The 18,615-nt window shown below is 36.6% G+C and overlaps 1 protein-coding gene across 1 annotated transcript in view; it reads right to left on the reverse strand.

Moving 5' to 3' along the window:
• The window catches only part of CNTNAP2 (contactin associated protein 2), a 1,030,166-nt gene that overhangs the window by 741,300 nt on the left and 270,251 nt on the right, over positions 1–18,615 (reverse strand). The gene's annotated exons all lie outside the window — the stretch shown is intronic.

Below are 18,615 nucleotides of genomic sequence, written 5' to 3' on the forward strand. Positions count from 1 at the left end.
ACCTTTCTAGCCATTTTAATGGCTTTTTTGTTCCTAACCATCAGATATTTTGTTATGCTCATACCCAACCTATTTTAATTGTTTTATTGCTTCCTATTAAATATTTATTGAAATTAATAAAATCTAAGGCCTAACAAGCGATTTTATATGGTAGATGATGCTTTTTGTAAGGGATTATATTTACTCATAATTTTAATTTTTATCCAATAGGGATATCCAACACCATCACCAATAATAATGATAATGAAGGGCAAAAGGTTGCTATTAAATTCAGAGCTGCTATAAAGCCAGCTTTAGCAAATCAGTGGGAGGGAAAGATTATTTGTATCTAACTGAAAAAATTATCTAAAAAACAGGACAGGTATAAGAGTGTTTATATAGATATAGATATATATCTATCCATAAATATATATGTGTGTATATATATATGTATATACATACATATATATGCATATATATATCCAGAAATATATATGTGTGTGTATATATATGTATATACATACATATATATGCATATATATACACACACACATATATATATATGGGGGATTAATGAGCACCACAAACTTAAGCTGGGGAAGCCAGTTGGCCAGAAAGCAAAAGTATTGCAGGCTATGTAGGTATTAGAATTTTCATCCTATCAAATATAAAACCAAATCCAGCTGGCATACATCACCAGAAGGATTATAGCCATTTCTCTGTCCCCTCAACTGGCAATGTTTGAACAATACTGCTGTATCTCACTGTGGGACCGTGCCTCAAGGAGATGTGAGACATGAGAATGACAGTTCAGGACAGAGCACTGAATACAAAGGGGATGCAGAAAATATGGTCTGTGTGGGGTGACTGAGTAAAAGAGGCTTGCTTAGCTCTGAAAAGGAGCGAAACGTAGTTATATCTTCCTTAAATCTTAAGAGATTGATGGAAGTTATTTCATGTCCATGGTACCTACTGTCAGTAGTTACTTCCTTCAAATGGAGAATAACATCTGAGAAAAAAAGGTTTAAATGTAAGCAGTGATCTATTCCACCAAGGCAGACAGTCTGGGAAGCTCTCAAGAATCCACCACACAGTAAAGTCTTACTTCAACCACTTCAAATTTAATAAATCATAAATTAAATGGATTAATTGATGGAGTCTATAACACTTCCTTTTTTAGTAGACATAGGAGAACAGGAAGCCATCTGCAAAAAACATGGCCAACACTGACATAAGCACCTTCATCTTCACAGTGTAATAGAGTAACTTGCTGGCTTCAGTCACATTTCAAAAGGTGTCTTGTCACACTTACCACTAATTTTGTCTTCTGCCTGACAGTTTCAGCAGAAACTTGCAGGTCTGAGAGAGCTAGTTTTCTTTCCTCACCATGCTGGAGATCAGGAACATGCCATTGTGAAGGAATTCACATTGGCAAGTTTAGAGCAGCAACCCTGTCCACTTACATTTTAAAACAAAAATTTTCATCATGAGGCCTAAAATATGTGTGAAATCCCCAAGAACTTTTATGGGGGGCAAGTGTGTGTAATAAACCCATCAGGCAGAAGCTGAGCAGAACTGTTCTTGAACTCACTTCTGATGTTTAGAATTAGCTAATGAGAATCGAACTGTGCATTGAAACAATTGAAACAGGAGATCTAAATGCACAAGCAAGCTAACACAATGACTGCTCTCCCACAACCTCCCCTCCCAAATTCCCCTTTAAAAAGCCGTGTCCACAGCTGGACATAATTTATGGCTAGGTAAAGCTTCTTTTTCTATGTTCAGCATTCACAAGAAGTAGTGAAAAAATATAGCTCAGCTCTTTGCTTTTATGTTAAATTGTTGGGGAAAAAATTAAGAATGGTTATAGCTCTTCCTTGAATCAGCAACTTTAATCCAAACTGAAGCAAAATACCAAAAGAAGGCAAATGCTGAAAAACAACATGATAAAAGAAAAACAAAAAGGCCCCAACAAAGCAGAAGATTCTTCATAAACTCTGTATCACAAATAAAACTCACCTGAAAGATGAGCCTTTTTATGTATCTATAAAATGATAATTTCTGGAGGGAAAAAAAAATACTAGAAAGCAAGGCATTCCTGTCTGAAATTTTGAGAACAGGCTGTGACTAAGAGATCAACTATATCATTAATACTATGGGGAAAAGCAAACAAAGAAAAGATTCCCTTCTTATCAAGGGGTAAGACAAAGAAACACACCTCAATAGGAAATAAAATAAACACAACTCTTCCACAGAATAGACACTGCTACAGGAAGCCTTCAAAACAAGTTCAGGAGGAGAAGAACAAAAGGAAAAAGATTCCAACGCAGAAAGCTTTATTCACTTTTTTTCAGATTGTAAGGTCCCTGTGGGGACAAATGTTAGCAGGAAATTTACTATCAAACAATAAATTAAACATGAAAAGACAGAATTTTTATGGGGCCATTTATTCCCAGCAACATAAGAACAATTAGGAATTTGATCAATTACTAAATGTTTTAGTTTCTCTCCTTACGGTATCAAAAATATCCCCTGGATTCCACTTCAATGTAACAAGAATCAGACAAAGGTGTAGAAAGACTAAAGTATTTTTATCTAGAACTTAGCACACAGCAAATGAAACTATAAAAGTTGCTAAATTTCAAGATTTCTGTCAGTGGATTTTACAATCAGATATACATTAGATTGAAAAGTGCAAAAATAATTTTTACTCCAAAGATTTTTCTAAAAACCAGCCCTGAAGATGCATAGCAGTTTTAGTTCAGGAAATAGCAACTACATCTTTCATTACACAACTACAGTTCTGTTAAAATAACCAAAGCATCACAAGTTTATGAATTTTCAAGGGTGCCCACAGCAGACACACTCATGTGCTTGTACACATGTGCTAACTATGGCAAGGATCTACAAAGTGCTGATGTTTTTTGACACAACGATGGGTACTACAAAAACTAAGTCAAAGAATAATGGGACAGGGGGATCAGGGGTAAGATAGATTTTCCTATAAACTTCTATATTCATCTTGATTTGTTGGGGTTTTTAAGAAAAATCAGGCAAGACATACCTTTGCCTCTAAGTTTATATATCCAAAATAATTTTCTGAAGAAAAATTGCTGTAAACTCCTCAGGATAATAAGAGGGTGAACCAGGCATGCTACAGCTCTTCTAATTGAGTCTGCAGAGCAAATAACGCAAGAAAAGAAAGGGCAGGGAGAACAAGAAATGCATTTTAGAAGCTGAAAGTCAATGCTGAGAAGCAGCAAGATGGTTCCTACACCTATTACTCCAGTTTTCCTACCTATGGTTGTGGGCCAAGAAGCCAGTCCTAAATGAATATTAGATCCAATTCCAGCAGCACTGCCAAACTAAGTGGTCTCATTTCCTTCATCTGAGTAAAGTAAATGTAGAGAAAGTTTCCTGTAATGGAAGGATATGAAAGGCATTTCTTAGTGCACAGGTGGTTTATTTGTCCTTCAACTGTTTGTACATATTAAATATATGGAATAGCAAGGAAACAGCTAAATATTCTCTAAATAGCAGTACAAAAGAGCAGTCTATTCCAATTCCTTAAACTCTTGATCCTGCCTTTCAATTTCTCACTCTGTACTCCATTAGAATACATTTTACCTAAAATGAAAATTTGTTTTCAATCCTCTCAGTAAATTTTAGAGAAAACATGGAAGAAAAGCAAGCAGTGGGTGCTGGGGAAAAAAAAAGAATGAAATCACCTTTAATCTGTGCTATTTTGAGGTAATTGCCACTACCTTGGGAAGCTCAGCATTCAATTCATAGCATGGAGGAATCACAAAACAGGCAGAGGTGGAAAGAACCCATCAGGATCACCAAGTCCAAGTCCTGGATCTAACTGACCTACTCTTTCCAAGCAATAATTGGGAAGAAACCACCCTTTTCCCCCTTCTGTTGAAAAGGAATCACAACTGTATTGGTGTGTGTGATGGTACATTTAAATTAAATACAATGACAGGTTAAAGCTTCTTTCTCTGTACACATCTATTATATTTCCATAAAATTAATTCCCATGGTCAAATGATGCCATGACAATACTAAAGCATAGCAGTAGGTCCTCAAAATTCATTTTGGATGAGACAATGCTGCTGAGTTTATGTTTGTCACAGTATTTATACCGAAGGTGTTTAGATAACTGTGTAACACATCAGTGCCAGGATGCATTCATATTAGCCAAGAAAGCAACCCTGCCCTGGTACCATGTGGGTACTAAACTCACTTTTGCTGCCATGACTGCTGCTCAGTATTTAATATTCTATACATATGTTGCTATTGTTGGCACCATGTGAATCACTAAATGAAAGTGAAGATTTCTGCCAAATTTATGCTGTTAAACACTGGAATGGCAGCCCACCCTGCAGCCTACACTTCTTGGGTAGCCTGACACACAAAAGGGCATCACAAGCCTGATGAATCACATCACTTTAATAACTAAGTAAATGAAATGTCAGAGAGGTGAGGCTATTGATTGAAATGTAGTGCAAATGATAGACTACTAATTAATAAATACAGCTGCCTGTGGAGAGGCAGCACTGCCTTTCCATGTAGATTTATTCTTTTTGTTCTCATTTACTTTAGTTTTATGCTATGTTTGATGCAATCTTAATTTTCTTCCTTTTGCCTCTAGGCCAGGGGAGCCTGCCTTATTGCATTAGGGAATGCCATGCTTTAATCAACCTCCACAGTTCTCATGGCCTTTAACCCTTTTCAGTGTCTGGAAAAAGTATTGGGCTTTTTAATAGTGTTCATAATTAAAAATAAATAGTACCATCATCCAGTTCAAGATTTCATTCTACTTTTAAAGAAGGCTTCCTCATAACTAAATATGTACCCACAGGGAATTTAAAAAAAGGGAAAAAATCAACCCAAACTCCTTATTGTTAAGAGTACACAAACAAAACATTTTAAAAATGGACTCTACTCAAAAATGCCAGAGCTGTTTTAAATATTCACACTACTAAAAAAAGCCCCTCTAAACCTCAAAGTAATAATTGCTTTATGTTTCATTTAATTCTAAAGACAGACAGATAGATTCTCCATGAAATAATATCCATTATAAAATTAAAATCTGCCTTTCCAAGATTTTTTCATAAATTCCCAATTCACCAATCCATTAAACAAGACCTTCTGTCCACCATTGTTGTCTTATCAGGTGTGGCAGGCAGGTAAGTAGAGTTCTACCAACCCTTACAAAAAGAAGCTGTGTTGCCATCTTATTGCAAGGGTTCCATACTGCTGCCTCCTTAGCACAAAAGTTTCATACCTTCTTGGTGTTTCTCATGGGCATCTCCTCAGAGCACTGACTTCTTCTTCACAAAGCAGCCAAGTGACTCCAGTTCCCCTCTCAGGCAGCCACCCCAGTCTTTTATAGCACTCTTCTTCTCATTGTTTACAGCTGTGGCCTGTTAAAGTCAGGCCTGCTCCTAATCTTTAATAATTGGCCCAGCTGCAACTCCTTAGGGGTAAGATTACTTTCTACACTATCTTTATTTTCTTATATTCTATCCCCCTACAAAGCTGGAGAGACATTTTTTTTCAAAGGTCTGAAAAAGAAGAAAACTAGGCAGAGGTGGTGCAAATGCACTCAAAAATCATCCCTGAAATGGTCAGAACTCAGCACGGGAGCTTCAGGGCAGGCAGCAGAAAGCAGACTCTCCACTGTGTGTAGGGCAGCACATAGCTGTCCTGTCAGGAGTCACAAAATATAGGACAACACACAAACCATCAAATGGCAAGAAAGCAGCAAGCTTTTGTCTCCTGTAAATACAAGTAGAACCTGTGCCACTGAATTAGATAACATTGCACGTTGCTTAGCACATCTGGCACTGCTTTGATGTCATCACTGGCCATAAATATTAAATGATGAAACTTCTTAAGAACTGAAGATGTAGTTTACATTTTTGTTCCCCCCACCAATTATTTTTTCCTAGGACAAAGAAAATAAGCCTCAAAGCAAATGAGGAGCAATGCTGACCTGGTAGCAGCAAGCACCCACCCCAGAACTCCGCTACTCTGAAGCAAAATGAATTTGCAAATACTCAATGCTCATGAGGAAGAGAGAAATCCCCTCCTCTTGAGCACTTCTCACATGCACTTGCTGTCACATCTGTGCCATGATATTGACATTGGGGTTGGATCTTTGAAAGAGACATTTTAGGAAGAATTGAGTGATTTACACCAAATACCACTAACTACTAAATTCTTATAACTTTGTATTTTATAAGTGGTTAGAAACAACGAATTATTTTTTAAATCTCCTTTTTAATTAGGTAGTTATGGGTATGTTTCTCTCAATGGATGATGGGAGTGTATGTTCTTCTGCAAATACATCACTACAGGGGATAATGTAAAGATGGGTATCGGGTATGAGAGAGTCACAAGTTTTTTTTTTCTCTCAGAAACCCTTCAGGTTTCTGCAAGGTAAACAAGTGCCATAAATCAAAGCTACTGATGCACATATAATCCAAACAGCCTCTTTGTATCACTAGCTGTCAGCATGGGCCACTGGGCAACTGCTGTACCTGCATTCATACATCTCTTTAAATTAATAAGGCTTCATTTAACCTGATAGATTGCATTCCCTTTTCTAAGGGTTAATTCCAAAATTATTTTCCCCTCATAAGCATATTTTCCAAGTTATTTAGCTCAGTTATAAACATTTTCCTTTTTCACTATAAAAGGAATTAGCAGAGCTAAAAAATTCTCAATAGCAGATGAGAATATGCAATTCCACTATAACTTGAGAGGTTTTTATAACCCCAGAAAAAGTAATTATGATTAATACAGTCTTTAAAAAAAGTTTTTAAAGTAGTCTTCCCAAGTTCTTTTTAAAAATAAATAATTGAACTGCATTGTTGAGGCATCAACAGCTGCATGGAAAAAGCAGTGACTTGAGTGAGTGAACACCGATATATTACAGATCTGTGTTTGCAATGAAACAGTTCACAAAAGCAGTTCTCATCCAGTATATCAGCTGTATCTTTTTTTTTCCATTCCAGTCCTAGCTTAGATACCCTCAGAATCCTCAACACAAGACAAGAGGGTGTTTACATACAGAAAAAAGAAAGGATGTAATATTGGTATAGTATTGAAAAAATATCTCCATTTATATTCCCAGATTTAATTAAAAACAACAACAAAAACCAAAAAATCCACAAAAACCCCACCAAAACAACAACAAACAATCAAGTCTTCTGAGTACTTTCTGTGAGGAAAAATTTTTTATGAGAAGAAAGATAGGCAAGTAACCTTTAGTACATATACTATCTGCCAAAGAAATAAATAATAATAAGAATAATGATGATGATGATGCACGCCTGTGGTTTCATTGCAGTCTTACAGGCACTATACAGGCATCTTCAACTAGCAGTGATGGTCTCTTACTCAATTAACACTTCATAAAAGTTCAATTCACAAAGTTTTCTTCAGCTTTTGTTTATTTGCACATGTTAGAATTTAGGCTTTTTAGAGGTTATAATTCCAGTGACAAATTTCTAGGTTAATTCTTACTTATAGAGCTTAACTCAAAGTGCACTTAATTAGGAATAAAGCTGGCAAAGAGATTCTAACATTTAAGTAGCTGGAAACTAAGAGAATCATGCTTATCTGCAATGATTTTCATTAAGATACCAGGGTCATCCACAATAATGTGTTATTTTTTTAGCTAGTAACTAAGCCCTTCACAAAGGAGTAAAGCAGCCCAAACAACTTTATCACCTTTGCTTTCCGTTTGTCCCTTCAGTCAGTTGATTCAAGTGTACCTGCAACACTTTTGGGGGAAAGAAATGAAAGTTGCAAGATATAAAGCCATTAAAAGAAAGAGAGCAGGGAGGTATAATAACACTAGCAAACCAAAGAGATTTGCTTATGCAGTTAGCAGATTCCCCTGAAGCTGTGACCTGGCCCCATGCCACTGTGTCCTGGAAAAGGAGCTGACCTGAGCAAAAATGCTTCTTTCTGGAGGCCAGCACAAAAATCTCTTAAGTTCCTGCCAGCACTCAAAGGGCCATCACCAGCTGGGTGTTTCAATGTATGAGCACACAATGTTTCAATTCACAAGCTGCATCAAGGAGCTCCCTTTCACAGCTGACAGATTGCTTCCCTGAGAAATTAAGATACTCAGCTTCATTGTGGCTGACAGATTTCTTAGGCTCCAAAGGACATTCAAAAGTTCTGCAGGTATGTATATTGTTCACAGGGAGCTCTGTATAACTGTCTTAGATGTGCACCACTGGTCCATCAGAAAGTGATATTCACAAAACCAAAAATGCAGAGCAATGATGTGCAGAGCAAAGCAACTTTAGGTGATCAAGGTCTATGATCTGACAAGTATATCAGATCATAGAACATAATTTATTTCTTGTAATTATATGACAGGGGCAGAGTTTGTTCCCTGTCACATGCACACTGTGTGAGCAGTAAAGATAACAGTGATCCAGTTACAGGGACAAATTATTCCCACCTAACTGAAAACTCAGTTATATACTAATATTACACAGCATCTCAACATGAAATTGGTGAATGAATTTAAAAAAAATACAGATTTTAATAGAATGATTACTAAATGCTGGTATGTGTGAAAGGAAACAGCATTTAATAAAAGTTTCATAATATGCAATATTTTAACAGCTGAATAGCTTCCATTATCTAGTATGTAAAAGAATTTATAATACAGTTAAAATACTTTCAAATCTTGACCTCTTCCTCCAACATAAGCTCACCCTACCAGTGCCCATCTGGGTCCTGTGACTAACAGCACCAATTTTCTTTCAAGGACTGGCAAGGGCAGGGTTTTAAGTTGTCATTACACTGGGGTCCTTGCCCAGAGTTGGATATCAGTGGTGGGGCTTTTGCCCTTCTCACTTTTGGCTCATCTTAGGGAGATATATCCATTTTTTATTGCTCTAAAAATACCTTTTTCCACCACAGTCTGGTTGCTTCTCCTTGATTCTCAAGTAGATGTTGGGAGTTTCCCAGCCTCCCTGTCAACACAAAGTTCTTAATTTTTCATGCTGTGTCTACCAGAAGTCTTAAGACCTTCACTCTCTTTGGGATTCACAAGTTTTATAGGTCATCTAATTTGGAAAAAATAGCTCGATGTTTTTGAGAGTTTCAACAAAGACTATGCTGTTGATTTACTTATTATACTAACCAAGCTGCATGGGATTGCTTAAGGCAAGGACCTGGCCCAAACCTTCCAGCTGAAAATGGATAGTTATGTTTTCCACAAAAATTAGGCTTTGACAAAGGGTTCTGTCATTTCTAATTAAAAGCAAAATTGCACTAGATCACTGCTGGGACTGCCAGAGGCCCTAAGATGATGTGAGCATCAAGTCTGTGCCAGATTCAGAAGATGTTACCTAGAGTTGTTCAATGACTCTTCAGGTTCTTGACTACAGATTAAAAGACTGAGCCATTTCCTCAGTAAATGCTAAGAACAAGCTTTTTCCAATATCCAGCTGTCGAAAGCCTTTCATATCTCCCACAACAGCAGTGTCATGAGACCTGGTAGGATCACAGCAGAAGGCAGCAATCTAGGTGGGTTGCAGCTCTTTTGTGTTCTCCTGCTGCTGTGAAGGATTTCCCTCACCTGTGGTCACAAAACCCAAATAAATTTTATTAGCAAGTCTGACCTGTTTCCTTCATGGATCAGATTTCTTGAAACAAAGAATTTTACCAAAGAATTCAAACTGGAGAATTCTACATGTTCCCTTGTTATCTTTATTTCAACAAATCATAAAACAAAACCAAAACAACAACGAGTAAAGCTTTTCTGTAATTTTGTTCACCTGAGTTGTGGTCTTCATGGGAAGAAGATACATGCAGAACAGCGTCAACATGAAATACTGACACTACTAATCCAAGCTTTGCCACCTAAACTTAAATTTCCAGAGACTTGAACTGACCATGTCTTGCCCCATTTTTCCCACTTTCAGTTTTGGTTGTTATTTAATTTCATTTAATCTTTCTTAGAGGTGAATTAGGTGTTACAATGAGCAAATCGTAAATAAAAGAGTGAAAGATATGCATCACAAAAACTCTGTTGGCCCCATTCCAAAGTCCCCCATGACTCTCCTTCCAACACCCTGGTACCAAATAAAAGCTTTCCCTGTGACTGTGCATTCCCATCCTCCTTTCCATTCAGCAGCTTGCACTGCTCCATTTTGGTAAGCCACTCTGTGATGTTTTAGGCTTCCCCTCCTCCCCCCAGCTGTTTTTTGTTGTTAAACTCCAGGCTGCAGTTTAAACAGACAGCCCTCCAAGAAACACTCTCAGCATTAATGCAACTATCTTGCTCCACATTTTGCATTAAAGTAAATCTGGCATTATCTTAGATATCCCCCAACTCTTTGATTGTGTTGCTTAACATAAAAAATTCAGTTGAAGAGAGGCACTGCTTGATGCACATGCCCTGCAAATTATTTTCCAATAGCCTTAATCCCAGTAACCCCACCTCTTCATACCCTTGGATAGTCCAAATGATGAGGAGATAGAACATTCCCTTTTTTTGCATTTGCTTGATTTAAGGATACGATTGTATTATCAACACTTGGTCATCATTAAAATCTACAGGTTTTTTTTCCAGACCTCCTTTTTTCCTGTGCCAGATCTGCCATCAGAGCACCAGAACATTCTTAAAGCATACACCCGAAGATCTGTCATAAGAATTTTCAAAATCATTAAAGAAAAAAAATGCCTTTCCTCTGTGTTAAAAATAGCATTCTGGTCTCTAAAAATAAAAATCTTCCAAATTTCTCTGGGGAAAGTAGTTAAGCACTTCCTTTAGAGTATCCCTTGGGGTGGCATTTGTTTTACAAACTGAAGTGTCCAACACTGTCAGTTTTCAGGTCATTTTCTGAAGGGAAATTGCTTGTAGTTATTACGGACTTTAAGGAAAATACAGTTTTGTCTTTTTTTTTTTAATAGGGAACTAACCTTTTTCCATCATTTTAATTTAAAAGATGACATACAATTATTAGCATAAGTAAACACTTATTTAAATCTGGTATATTCCCCTCAAAATGAAAACAAATTCCCAGTCCCCCTACCACTAAGGCACACATCAACATTCCATGCAGAGCACTGGCCTTTGCTTTTTCCAAACAAAATGAACTATCACCAAAAAAAAAAGTTAGACACTAATTGTCTTTTTCTATCCTTCTACAGGAGTACTATATAAGACTTTATAACTCAGAAGAATTAAAAGGCATTAAAACGATAAAAAAAATATTGCAATATTCTTCCAATAGGCACACCTGCAAATACCCATTACAAGGGCATTCTAATTATTTAATTTACAATGATAATAAATTAATTCATCACCAATAATGTTTATAATTTAAGAGAAATTGCAGACACAATCATTAACATCACATCTGTAAGTAAGAATAGTCTGACTGAGATAAATTCTTTCTCCCAGGCTATATTTTAAGCCTAAATTATGAATTCAATAATGTATGGTTGCATCTGCTAGCCAGAACTCTGCTATTTTTAATATTTCCCTGGATAACAAATGAGAAAGTGCTTTGACATAAAAGGCTAATGCAAGCAAACAAAAAAGCTACTGAGAATTCAGAGTGGAAACCTATGGAAAAAAATATTCAAGTAGAATAAAATGTGCATTGCTGTCAGATGAATTAATCCCACTAAACAGCAAGAGCTTTGAGAATGCTCGCCAGCAGCAGTCTTCACCAACACTACTGGTGTAACCTTGCCTGAAAGCATTCATGTTTCACCTTGTGCTCTGTCCTGCTGCTGTTTGGTGTTTAGAGAGGAGGGTATTCAGGCATACAAATTCCTGTTGTCTTGCAAAACTGTCATTTTATGGTTATGAGAAGAAACATTTTCATTAGGCCTTAGCAAGAGGAAGGAGATGGCTCCCAGCAATTCCTGACAAGACTCAGCTGTGCTGGCCAAGTCCACGGAGCCTCCCAGGGTTACATGAAATTTGAGCATCGGGCAGGTTTTTTTGCCTGACTTCTGGAGCATCTCAAGTACACAAAATGGTTCTGAAACCCTACATCCTTCACAGATTGGCTTAATCCTTACAGCAGTTCAGCCACTGGAGGCAGGTTTGGAGCTTGCATATCTGCTCTTCTGAACTGAGAAAGGGTTTCCCAGCTCTCAGGGGATCGGGTTAGCTTTAGTGACAAGCATTTATATATAATAAGTACAGGTTTATTTCATCCCACCCACAGAGAAATAACATATGGCAAATAGCACTCCATGGAGTCCCACCCAAAGATCCATTGCACATATTTTAAGTGACAGGCAAGTGATACAGAAACCTTATGACAGTACTTGACAATCATAACCTTTAATGTTAATGATTCCAGCTTATATTCACACATAGTTTCATTTCTAAGAATAATTAGGCAATTGATATCTCCATCTGGCTCAAAATGCTTGCTGACACTTTTTAAATCAAACATTCTTGTCAGTCTTTGAACTGGGTATTTTAAAATTAAAAAATATTTCACATTCAGCCATCAGTTATGTCAACTGATGGGTGGTTCAGGTTCAAGATGGCACTTTTGGCAACTAAAGGAGGCTATGACTGCTGCTAACTTGCTGTCAGTCACCCCATAAAAAGAAACTCAGCTAAGTTGGAAGAAACCGAAGTTCAAGTAATTCCACAGAAAAAGCTATACTTTATTCTGGCTTCTTTGGATTTCTTTGAATAAGCAATTTACAGCCCTGAGATCACATACTGCAACTCTAACAGTCAGACTATTAAGTATGCTGCTGTATGCCTAGCTCATCACTTGGTTTTTGCAGGTTTCTGGAAAAATCTTTGACTAATCCCTTAAGAGAATAAAGAGAATAAGAGTATGTGATCATACTGAAAAATCATTTGTAGCATAGTTTGGGTGTTAAAGTTAACCAAGTTTCTCTTCAGTTTGATCCAGTACTGACGCTGTATTTTGCAACAGAAATCCAGGCATGAGCATGAAAACCCCTCAGAGATGTAAGACAGATCTTTTGCCACTTAGAGACCTTCCTCCTCAGCAGGCCACCACTAATGGGAATGTATGGTCCCTTCCAATTTGAGGAAAAGGCTCAGTTACAACCCAAGTTTATCACTTCCTCCCTGTTCTCAGAAACATCTTTCCTCTAAATTAGAAGATAAAATTCTGACTTCTGACTAGACACCATTCACCATCACCTTGGTTTAAGTGACATTATTCAGAATATTTCCAACAGCTATTTTGGGACCTGGCCAAACCTGTACTTCTATGCCTCACACAAAGCAGGTATCTCAGATGCAGACTGAAAAAAACATTATAGACCCATTTCAAAACACTGTCATCCTTCCCTCCAAAAAAGAAAGCTTTCAATCAGTCCTCTAGATGCTCAACAAAATGTCTTTTGGAAAGGCAAAGGCATGTCTGAAAACTCAGTAGCTACCAATGTCAGACTGATCTCTCCATCACCTTTTTCACTAAACAGGAACTCATCATACTGCATTCTTTTTCTCTTCCTACTTCAATAAATATATATGTACCAATAAAAAAAAGAGAAAGCATATCAGAATTTGTACAGAAATATACTGGATAATTTATTATCTGCAGTAGCAAAGGAAAAGAATAGCATAGTAGTAGCATAAAGGAGCAATATTAATTTATGAGACAAAGTGAACACAGAAGAAACATTAACAGAAATATCCCTCGTACAACATTGCCTTTCCAGCAGAGGGTATCTTTATAGCTCTTACATACACTAAACCACAGCTCTGGTTGCATGAAAGATTTTTTTATTGCACCTGAAATGATTTTTATTACGTGGGATTCATGACAGAATAAAATAATGAAAACCCCATGCTGCTACAAGTGTAGCAGAGTCTGTACAGCATTTTCTTTCAGCATGTCAGCTTAAAACTTGCCCCCTTTCAATATTTCCAGTTAAAACTGTACCTTTTTGATTTTATGTATCTGGAGGTGAAAAAATATTAAAAACAACACTAATATAGAAATGCTATTTTTGCAGAAATATATAAATAGCAAAGTTAAAGACAAAGTGGAGGCATAAAGGCTAGAATGAAAGGTATGAAGAAAGAGTTGTGGCAGTACAACAATAAGAACAGAAAAGCCTTATTGTTTTTGGTTATGAAAAAAATGAATGTAGTAGTTACATCACACATCCCAAGTTAGCAAATCCTTTAAAGCTATAATAAATATTTATGCAGAAGAGATATTCTGTGATGCAAATAAATCATTAATCCTAATGTCAATAAAAGAATTTTAATCCCATTAAATAAAGCTTTTTTGTTTCTCATGTATGATTTTGAATTCATAGTGAAGATTAATCTATTTCATTTGACAGTAGATTTAGTTAAATCTATTCTGGAAAGATTCTACAGGATGCACATTTGTTTCAGTTTCATTTTGCCAACCCCAACTACTAACTTTGGCCTGCGCTGTTAACACTTTGAAGAGATCCCATACAAAAATCAAATCCTCTTGCCCACACTCCCAAACAATTCAGTGTAAGCCATAGTTAAGTATATTACTTACTGGTCAGCCAAGACCACACACAAGCTGCTTTTATCCAAAGATTCTAAATACAGGCAATACATGATTACATTCTTTAACATAATTCTAATAATTATTCCGTAGCAAATGAGCCTTTCCTATTTTTCCTCTTAAAAACAAAGAATATAAACTTGAAATTTGCTCAGTAGTTAATCCAATTAAAATTTTCTTTTGTAATTGTAAGTGCCTAGGACTCCTGGCATTCTGAAGCCTTTTAATTATTGAGCAAGGGCTTTGTTTACCCTCCTGGATTAGAGCCTCTATAATATCTCTGCACTGCATTGGTACTGGAAATGAAGAGAAAGTTGATGCCCTTTTTGGCATTATGCCTTTCCTTTTCTCAGGAATTAAGGTCCTTTATGCATTCATTTTGAGAGGCATTACAAGTAAACACTAGGTGGGAATGTTTCATAGATAAGCAAGTTCATAGTCATTTATCCCTGTGAAATTTGTTAAATGTTGTTACTCCTTTTTATGTGACATGGAGAGTGAAAGATGATCTCCTCCCTCCCTCTAATCCCCTTCTTTCTGTAATCTTTTTCTATTTAAAACTGAGAGGGATTGAAAGTTGTCTAGTTTTAAGTGGATCCAAATTTGCTGACTTTCTGGTTCTTGCGTTCGTAACTTTGATAAACTGAAGTGGTATCTACAGACCATAAAGACAATTAATGGGTGATAACATGACAATTTATATGAGATTTATTAGTTAATAAATATTGAAAGAGTGCCAATAGTGTCTGCAAAACTTATTAAAAATAAATAAGTTCAATTGCTGAAAGTTGAGGGTCTTTTTAAACCACAAAAAAGAGGCTTCTCTTTAATTATATTTTTTCCTTTTTTTAGGGGAAGTTTCTATACCCAATACAGATGACATTGCACTCACAGAAAAGCCTACTTTCTAACTTGCATTACAAGTTCTTGCACTTCCTATGCCAATGTTGTACATTTGTAAATGCTTATAGGAAAGAAACTTTTACCGTGAGAATAAGCAAAAGTAACTGGTTGAATGATTAGTTTCATGCTTATGAATGTGATATCTGCTGTGCTGCTTTTAGGAGGCTCATATCAGTATGAAATACTATACAACTGTGTTTTCAAGGGAGCAATAGTGTGCCTACAAAGTAAAGTTTGGTACAAGACAGGTACACAGTCAGATGCAACAACCTGAAAGTCTCCTCTGCAACTGTCCAAGGCCCAGTGGCTTTTAGCACTGGCTTCACCAGCCTGGGGAGAACAGCAATCAAGCTACAAAGATTATGCCAAGATAATGTTTATTACCCAACCAAGTAAGACTTGGCCAATAAAACCCACAAATTATAACACAGCAAGTATGAGATGCTGACTTGGGCCCACAGAGCAGAACGCAAGGAAGATAAAAGCACTATCTGCAATGACTTATAGTAAGGTAGTATTAGTCATGTAGATAGTAGACAAAGTAAAAATGTACTCTGAATATGAAACACATTGAAAATATTTTGTTACTATGCTAAAGTTTAATTAACTCTTCAATGAAAAACCATCTAAGATTAGACATATTGTAGAAAAGAGCAGTCATGTTTGCAGAAGGACTTGAATCCTCCATGAATCCAACCCTTTCTGAAGTCTCATATGGTATGAAGCTAGTAGCTGCCATCCCAGAGGCTAGAATCTAAAATGGTCCACCAATATCTTCTCATAGCTGCAGCTACTGTGAGCATTTAATTCAAATGCCAGAGGTAGACACACAAGTCAGTGATCAACGTGGTCATGTTAAAACAAGGACAAAACCCCCACACTGGGGCACCAAGCTCTCAGAGCATGCTCTAGTAATATCACCATGTGGGGAGAAAATTAGATGCAGATCTCAGCAAAAACCTTGTTCCCTTAGTACAGACATTTGTTTCATGGACTCAACAGGAAATAGCATTTGCACATCTGAAGGAACCCAGCATGAGGGCTACAATCTTTTGGTTGAGATTAGCCTACTGGTTGATTCAAAAATAACCTATTGGTCAGAGACAGAAATTCCTTTGAGCAAACAAGAAATATGAAATCTTTGCAAAGTCATAAGACTATATCAAGAGCTAATGGACAGGGTTAGTGTGAAACTATAGAGAGCTGTATAAAAACTACAGAAGTGCTGAAAAATTGAGTGCAGAAGGCACGACATAATTCTGCAATGTCAGATTTGATTAATCTCTTTTCCCCTCTCAACATGAGGGGAAAAGATTTTATACTGCTTCTACATACAATGAAAAATTGCAGAATAATAAAAGGTCACAATTACATTTTCTTATGGCAATCATCTTTTAGAGCAGCCACTTGACTCCGTAAGAAAAATTCTATGAATTCTTAGCCCTCATATTCCAACCTGTTTTCTACAATCAGGTAAGCAAAATCTCATGCATATTGCAGATGCATACACACACAAACTGTTAGTAAAGTAGTCCAAGTAAATCAGAAATGACCTTGCTGTCATTTTAAAAACAGTGGCAAGTACAATACACATTTACATTCCTGGCCTTGACTATCAAGATTATCCTTGTAATTCATTCCTCCTTTGTCAGGAAGGATCTCCTGATATCCTTTCTTAAAGGTGTGTTTCCTTATGCTAGTCCTTCTGTAAAGTCAAAGTGATAGCTATGCATTTAGATTTTAATTGTTTAGAATACTTCTAATCCATGCATTTGTTTTATGTTAGCAGCAGACTTCTACTAATTAATAGCACCAAACTGACTGTGTCTAGAGCTGAAGGTTAAAGACAATCAGCACAAACAAGAAAACAAAAAGGAGAAACAGTTAAATCAAAACAGACACATAAATATTTATGAGAAAAAATGATCTAGCAAAAGGTGATAATTTCCTTTGATTTAATTAAAGAGTGGGGAGAAAAAAAGCAATAAAATGGACATATGAGATTTTGAAGATTTCAAAAAGCTCTAAGTATGGTTTCTCACGAATACTTAAAGTTATGGGGGTTTTGTTTGAAAAGGTTTACTATCAAACAAGTGCAAAATAGATTCACAACAGAAAGAAAAAAAATATTAATCTATCACTAGATGAATGAGAAGTGACATTTCCAGATAAGGAAATCACTGGATGCAAGTGTCCTACGGTCTAAAGAAACTCAGAAGGACATTGTACACACTCACATTTAATGAATAAATATTAATTTTGGAGAATGCATAATTATAGCAAGAAGCAGACCAACCTTTCAGGTGATGAACTTAAGGAGACTAACATTCTGGGCAAGAGGGTGAAGTCTATTGTGCAGAAATGACACATCATGCTTGTAAAATAATACCATAAATTGAAATTTAATATTAGTGCCATTTACTGCTTGCCAGGAATGGATGAAAAAGAGGAGCAAATACTTCTCATAGCGTAATTCTCTAATCAGTTCATGGACAGAATTGTCTTTAGCCTATGAAAAGAGCTATACTTGCAGACCAGAATTGAAGATTTTGGTCTACTGGAGTTGACACATAGAAAGCAAGAAAGACCTTTTAAAGACCCTATTACATCCAAAGCAACACCAGCTTGAACCATTCTTGTCTCTACTTGAAAATAGTAGGGTGGTAAAATTGGAAATTGGTAATTTCTCCTTTTCCTTGGAGACTGGAAAAGCTACACAAAAAACCCTATCAGAATAAGTCTGCAAATGTACTTTCCCCCTCTAAAAAGTGAGGTAAGCACCTATCCTCCTCTCTCTTTCTCCATTTCACTCTTTTTTTCCAGGACTGAAAGTGTGTTGAATTCTGGAGAAGACAACCTTTAAATTTTTCTTAGTGAAAGAAAACCAGAAAATACTATAAGTCTTCTAAGAACACCGGGTTTTTTTGGCACTTTTACACTAAAATGTCAAAAAAGCTGGAACAGACACTTAAACATTTCACTGCTTCTCTCAACATAGCTTCTGAACTTGAACTACCCATTCCAGGAAGGGAAATGTTATCAGAGATTTCAGAACAAGCTATTATGAACTGAGCCTTTGCTGAACCTGTAATCCAAAACGTGACTGGGCACCAGCTGGGGAGCCATAGCCATTACCACTGGTCAAAGATCCATCCACTAAACTCAAGAAACCTTGGAAAGGGCT

Source organism: Agelaius phoeniceus, chromosome 1, assembly GCF_051311805.1.
Source record: "Agelaius phoeniceus isolate bAgePho1 chromosome 1, bAgePho1.hap1, whole genome shotgun sequence".
Lineage (NCBI taxonomy): Eukaryota > Metazoa > Chordata > Aves > Passeriformes > Icteridae > Agelaius > Agelaius phoeniceus.